Raw genomic sequence first — 7293 nt, 5'->3', positions numbered from 1 at the left:
CGAAACAATTATAAATTTTCAAAATTAAATCGCGACAAATTATACTCGAACATTCTTAATTACGTATCTCTCTCTCCGCTGTCAATTCAAGCATCAAAAGACAGGTTACAGACGCGAATATTTCCCTGGATCCTCTTTGAAAAGCAATCGGAGCATCTTTCTCGACTCAAAAGGCGCCCCTCTAAGCCAGGTTGGCTGTAACAACGGAGGAACGTAGCGTCCTGTCTCTTGTAATTTAAATAAAGCACGATTTAACATTCCAACGGAGCACAGAGGGATATCTTTATTCCTGTTTCGAATTGTACAGGATAGGCGAGAGCTCGTACATTTTTTCCCCCCTCGCACCTCTAATCCTTCGAAAGTGCTTACAAGAGCTTCTGTGAAACGGAACGCGGGAAAATCGATGGATCCTCCTGCCCTGTTTCAAACCGTTTCACGCGTCTAACGCGATGGATCAGACGGTCCTTCGACAATATTTCCGAACAAACGGATTCCTATCAGCAAACGATAACTTTCCTCGAATAATCCTGATTTCCATTATCCACCGCGGTTGGATATAGAAAAACCCTCGGGGAATTGGTACCCTTCTTTGTGTTATTGGAAATTGTTTCGCAATGTTAACAAATTTTTTCTTGATTTACGAAGAGAATCAAATTTTCTGCAATCCACTCGATCTTATAATTAAAATAAAAAATACAAGAAATAAAAAGAATTTAGCTAAATTAATAAGGTAAAATGGTAACCATCGAAGCACCACCTGGTCCACACATAACATACAATTAGAACAAAATTACAATCGAAATTAAATTTCCCTTCCAACCTTACTCTACTGAATCTTATAACAGAAATAAAGAAGTCAGAAAGAATTCGGTACAACTACCGAGTCGGAATGGTAACTATTCAAGCCTACCACGTGGTGCACACCTAACATACACATCATAAAGAAATGACAATCGAAATGAAACCTTTCGAACCCTACTCCGCTCGATCTCACAACAGAAACAAAGAAGAAGTCGAAAAGAATCCGGCACAATTAACATGTCGGAATGGTAACCGTTGAAGCACCACGCCGGTCCCGCATGATCCAGGCATTCTTTCCTGTATTCCAGCCGTCTGGAGAGGGCGAGGGAAGGGAAGAAGGGCTTTGTGCCCTGGGTAACGACACTCGAATCGAGCCGCGTATTCCGCATTGCCGTAGGTACGGCACGTCTGCCATGCTCGAGCTGCGGTGTGACGGACCATTGTGCGGTTTCCTATGGCAAATATCGTGCGCAGCCTGGACCACGTGGACAAACATACACCACTACGCACACACCGACGTGTATACGCGTGGCCACGCGTCCATCCAACCGAATGCAGCGTGCTTTGTGCCCTCCCTTGGTTATCGATCGACCTATCGAACGCCATCGTACCACCTTTGTCATCGAACCCTCGCGTTCTACCATGGTTTCACAGGTTTCAAGGCGTCTGCTTTTCCATTCGATCTCTCTCTCTCTCTCTGCGATGGGAACGACACGGGAGGAACGTCGAGTGATGCACGGTGTAATTTCGTTATGGTGGTTTTCGGCAGGGTTCGTGGTAATGGTGTTTTCAGAGGTTGAAGCGGATATTGTGCAACAGCAGCGACTCCACGTGAAAGTTTCTGGATACTTTAGAAGGTGATCTATTTGGAAATTCTGCTTGAGTAGAGGCTTCACAATTTAGAATGAGCTTAGGTAGATTGTTGGACGATTTTTTTCACTAAGTTGCAGCAGTTCAAAGATCTAGAATTTTTCGGTCGAAATTTAGCGACCCTGTAATTTGTGCATCGAGAGCCTTGGATCTATCACCACATATCGAAACAAGTAGAACAGGCACATCACTGATCAGACACTCCGGCAGCGTCTTACAGCGAAAATTTGGCGGGAAAAGGAATATTTCCGTGTCAAACACGTGCATATGGAAGGCATAAATAGGAGGACAGCTGTTGGAGTATCCGCTCGAATTAGCTCTCCCAGGTTGGTCGCGAATCGTTGGCCGATTGCCCCGCGAAGCGTGAAAATCGGTTTCGGCTACTCAAGGGACCGTGGCAAAACGCTTCCTCGTGACAATTTCCTGCTCGATCGGAGCGCTGCTAATGGCCGTAGACATCTCGAACTTGTTCGAGCGTACAATGTTCCCTGTCGATCGGTCCAAGTTGCAGAAAGCCACGTTTATTTATTTCAATTTGTTCCGGTAAATTTAACCAAAGCAGTTAACCTATCTTTTCGTTAATTAACCCTACTACGGCCTTCGGGTCTTTTTTGACCCATACATACTCTTAACATTATAGTCTAAGTTCATATGGCGTGCTGGGAATAAAAATTGTTGTATAGAAGGTTTTCGGGTCTTTTCTGACCCAAGTAAGCAGAACTTTCACTTTACCGCACAGCTAATAGTTTACGAGTAATTCTCGAGTCTGCAAGTTAGGCGAGTTTAATTTTATCGCAGAAATTTCGCCAAATTTCACGTTTCCACCCAATGGAGAAATTTCAAATTATAAAAACAGCATAAAACCGGGGTGAAACTTTCGAGTGTTCCCGAGGTACAAGTGCCATTTTGTCCGGAGGATTGTTCTCGAAGCGGAAGCTTCTACAAACTTGAATGGAAATTAGAATATTTTTGCGGCAATATAAGCCCCGGGTATCACGAGAAAGATTCTCGACGGGAAAGTTTCCCGAGCGAGCAGACAACGCGACCAACGATTGCCACTTCTGGTTTGCCCCGGCGAGTGTACGCCGGAGACGAAGCGCAAAGAACTCTAAACGGCAATGAAAGACCGAATACTGGAACTCGATGCTGATAATCCTCTTCAACTACCCCCTATACCCAGTTCCTCGCAGTTTGTTCTCCGTTGGAAAAAGTTCGTACGGTACGCGAGAGTTTGATCTCCTTACCTCTTGCTCTCCCTTGCTCTCTCTCTCTCTCTCAAACCGTACAGTTTGCCTTCGAGAAATACGCGGAAATAGACGCTCGATCAAACTCGCCGCCGTATAACCTCCCACAAATCGTCGATCCACTTTCCAACTCTGATTTTCCACCGTTTTCGAATTTCTTCCCACACGCGTTTCTAGAGTGTGGTCAGTGTTTCCAAGGAGTGCAGAGCTTTTGTTTGTTTCTCGTTAGCTTAATGTTTCAGATTGATCGATTCTCAGTTAACGAGGAAGATATTTATGCGGGAATGAAATGTGTGCGTCGTGTGTAGTGAAAGAGTTAAAAAAAAAAAATGAGAAATACTCAGCCAGATTGTCGCGATCTGGAAACGAGTCATCGAACAGAAGAGACCGCTTTCGATCCTGAAGTCGCGTCAAACGAGCAGGGGAGAAAGAAAAAGCGCAGACTGGTGAACCGTCTCCTGTAGGAACGTAACTTTCTCTCTCTCTCTCGTTAGACTTTGATCTATATAGGGTGGCTCAAAGCTCTGAATACCACTCTCCAATTTAACGTAGAAAAGTCCACGGTCTAAAAAGGATCTCGTCGCGACTGCGAATCATTTTTCGCAGACGGCAGCTGCGATGAACGTCGTCATATGCTCGATGCTGTAGAAAAGATGAACAAGTCTGCTGCGCTGATTTCTTCTTTCCTTTTTTTCGGAGATGTTTCTCTTTCGAGCAGTAATTACTTTCTCCTTTGCAGCGACTTTTAATTTAAAGAGATCGAATAATGACAACGAGAGAAAATTTGCTCTTTTTTTTTCACTAGGAGCAGTGAATGAAATGAAGAAATTCAAGGAAGGAATATTAATATCTTCCAAGGTGCACAAGAAATGCGGTAATTTTTAATGAAAAAAAAAAAAAAAAATGGTACAACGATATGTGAAGAAAATGAAATTCTTGAATTTTCTTATAATGTAAAATTCACTTGAAAGATTCAATTACTCTCTTCCAACGATGTAATTAACCGCATTTCTTGTCGCGCAAAATTAAGTTGGTGTTAATACCGTGGCTAGAGATCGGATTTACGATACGAACGTGACTCCCTTGGTATTTTTCAGATTAAGAACTTCCGCGCATTTTCTCTGTCAATATGCTCGCCCCTTTATGGCCGAGAAAAAGTCCGAAATTTTAATTAAGAGTGCGGTGAACGTGGAGCCTCTTCGAGAAGTCTTAAGACAGCTTATCGTCTTGTGAAGTCTCCGGTACTCAACCAGGTTTCCGCCATTTCTTCTGTAATAAACTCACAGCAGCACGCAAAATTGACCGCTGTATTATTTAACCCTTTTAGCTGGGCTAACGCTGCGGTAGATTTTAGCGCGCGACGCATGTGGCAGACGGTTGATGTTCCATCGCGATTCGATCAATTTTTGAAAAATTTCAAGGAAATAAAATTCAAAATTGTCGTTTTAACAAATTGAGGTGAAAGCACGCAAAGAATAATCAAGGCTTAAATTAAGATGAAAGTGTGTCGAACAAAAATATTCAAACAGACTATAGACATCAAGGACACTGCGAGAAAATATTGAAACAGCCTATAGGCGCCAAGGACACTGCGAGAAAATATTCAAACAGCCTATAGGCGCGAACAGCGATGAAATGTTTAAGAACCAAATTTTCAACTGCAAAATTTCGCAAGCTAGGAAACTTCACACCCATCGCGAGAGACACAATTGAAATACTCGATCCATTGAATAAACGAAGATCTGGAAAGAGTAAAAAATCTGATTTCTCGGAGAATTTCGCGAGAACGAGAGTAGAAGGGACGTGTTTCGTTCAGGCTCTGTCAAGCTGGCTCACGTTAATTCGCAAAACGTCGACGGCTTCTGATTTCGCTCGCAGCCACCGCGAATATTCGTCGCTGGGTCCCGGCCGCGCTTCCGCCGGAAGTTTGAACGTGTCCCGGCGCCGCCCGAAAACTTGCGACTAACGAGATAATAATTTTGACACGCGCGGAACAGCGCGAGATAGACGAAGTTACCGAGCGAAGTTACACGCGTTTATGTGTGTATTTATTGCGTAAGTGTGTCTGTGTGTGCTAAGGTATGTAGGAAATTTCGCTGTAATTGCAGCCTGCGCTGGAAAAGAGCGATACGCAGAAACGCGTTAATTAGCTGCAGCCGCGACGAAAGCTTGGATCACGAATAGATAACAGACGAACGATCGTGTGTATATATATATGTGTGTGTGTGTATGTATGAATGTCGTTGTTTTACGCGTCTCTGTAACGAAAGTTAGCGAGTGTTGTCGAGTAATTTTGGTCGAGCGGGACCAAAATGGCGATGGTGACTTTGTTCTATTGGAGAAGTGTCGGAATAAATGAGAATGGGGAATAGGTACATATTTCGATAATTAGAGAGAGTACACACTTGAATTTTGTGTTATTTCTTAACCCTTTGCGTGAGAATGATCGCGCTGTAAAATGGTTATTCCATGCTACTTTCAGTAATGGCTCCTTGAGTTTGAAGGGAAACTATTTTCAGGTATTCACTTGCGAGGCACTTTAGTCAGAGTAATTATAAATTTCTTACTAAAATAATTAAATATTAGAATAATGCATTTTTTGAAATTTTACAATTTCAATTATTCGTATAAATTTTCCTTTCTTGTATTGGACCACAAAGGGTTGAAGTGTATTTTTTCAAAAAGGAATTGGACGAAGTTTATTAGTGGACAGAGAATTGTAAAATCCAGTGATAATTTGAAATTAATTAAGAATGCTTGTTTTACGATTAAAAGGATCAATGAAAATGTTTAAAATTCGCTTGTTCTTTGCACGATTAAATTTTTGTCTCTAGCAAGTACAAGAGAGCGTTCTTTTTTAATTTCGAAACACGCAGCGTGCAATTTTACGAAATTGCTTTAATAAACCGATAGAAACTCCGCGTGTAAGAGAATTTTTCAGTGGAAGTGCGACTAACGCAGCGGTCAGTTTTTTCCCCCTCCCAAGCTATTTTTCGACTACCAGGTAGGCGTACAAAAGTTATTCAGCACGAAAATCCGGACATTGATCCGGCATTTGCCAAGGTATTTTTTACGTTATCTCTGTCCACACGAGTTTCAACCGGGCAGAAGCGTATTTTACATTTGAATGCGGAAGCTCGTTCTGCTGATACCAGCCGCGTTGGTAAATTCGTAATTGAAAAGACGTGGATTCGTGAATCGCGAAATTCTCTCTTCTTTTTTTTAGTTGCTTCCCCGTTTCTTATCGGAAAACATTCTGATTTTTGTCTTTATACCTCTTTTTCGTTAAGTTTTATCAAGCTGTGTAATCAGTGACGGGAAAAACACGAAATGAAAGATGGAGAAGGGAGAATTTTTGCTTGCAGAGTGGTCGTCGGAGTGTTGGAGGTAGAGTTGGTGTGAAAGTTGGAGTCAGAGTGTTGCAGATACATAGAGTAAAAGTATGGTAAGTAGAGTCGAAATGTTGGAGATCAGCGTTGCACGCGTCGTCTAAGAGTAGTCTAAGTTCTCTCTGAGTAGTACGACCACTTTTATACTACATCCTAGCATCACGAATTGCGTGAAATTACCATTACATCCCCCCACCATCTTCTCTAAGCATCGTTACAAACTATTCCACGGAAAAACCCTCAACAATACAGATTCCACACTTCCATTAAGAACCCGTAGAAACCCACAAACTTCTAAAGGAAAACCCAAAATTTCCGGGGTACCGAAATTCCCTTGTTAGTACAAGCACGAAGACGACGGAGACGAAAAGAAGCTATCGATATCGGCTGGAAAAATCCATCGGTGAAAGGGTAGAAGCGGCACGGCGCGGCGTGCTGTCGTTACTGGAGAGACCTCTTTTCTGTTCTACGATGTCTCGCACCCTCGGGACGTATAGGGAATGGCGGTCGGGGAGAACAGAGAAAGAGAGAGAGAGAGAGAGAGAGAATGAGAGAACGGGGGAGGCTGCTCACCTCTTCCTATTACGTCGAGTGACATCCAGGCTAATATCCTTCCACTTCCTGTCACTCCATCCCGCTGTGTCTATTCCCTTCGAGGCCGCGCCATCGTTTGTGTACGTGCGCCAGGTTTGTGTACGAGCTACGTTCCCCCGGGGAATATTCGAGGAACCGCCACGTGGAAAAAGGATGTCGTCGCTTTTGCGAGCCGAACGAAAATTCCCTCTGGCGATTTTCGCCCTCGACGACGCTTCGTTCGTTCGTCGACGATGCTGGATAGAGGAGAAGGGGATGAAAACTAAACAGCCGTGAGGTAATTACGAATTGTCCTCTCGAGGGACATTTCGATTGATATATACTCTGCCTTGTCGAGTTTGAAGTATGAAAAGAGGTTCATCGATGGAACTGCAGTATAATCATCTTGAGGGGTT

The sequence above is a fragment of the Habropoda laboriosa genome, unplaced genomic scaffold, assembly GCF_001263275.1.
Source record: "Habropoda laboriosa isolate 0110345459 unplaced genomic scaffold, ASM126327v1 scaffold15, whole genome shotgun sequence".
NCBI classification, from domain to species: Eukaryota; Metazoa; Arthropoda; class Insecta; order Hymenoptera; family Apidae; genus Habropoda; species Habropoda laboriosa.
The sequence above is the reverse complement of the archived record's forward strand: the minus strand, read 5'-3'. Positions refer to the sequence as shown.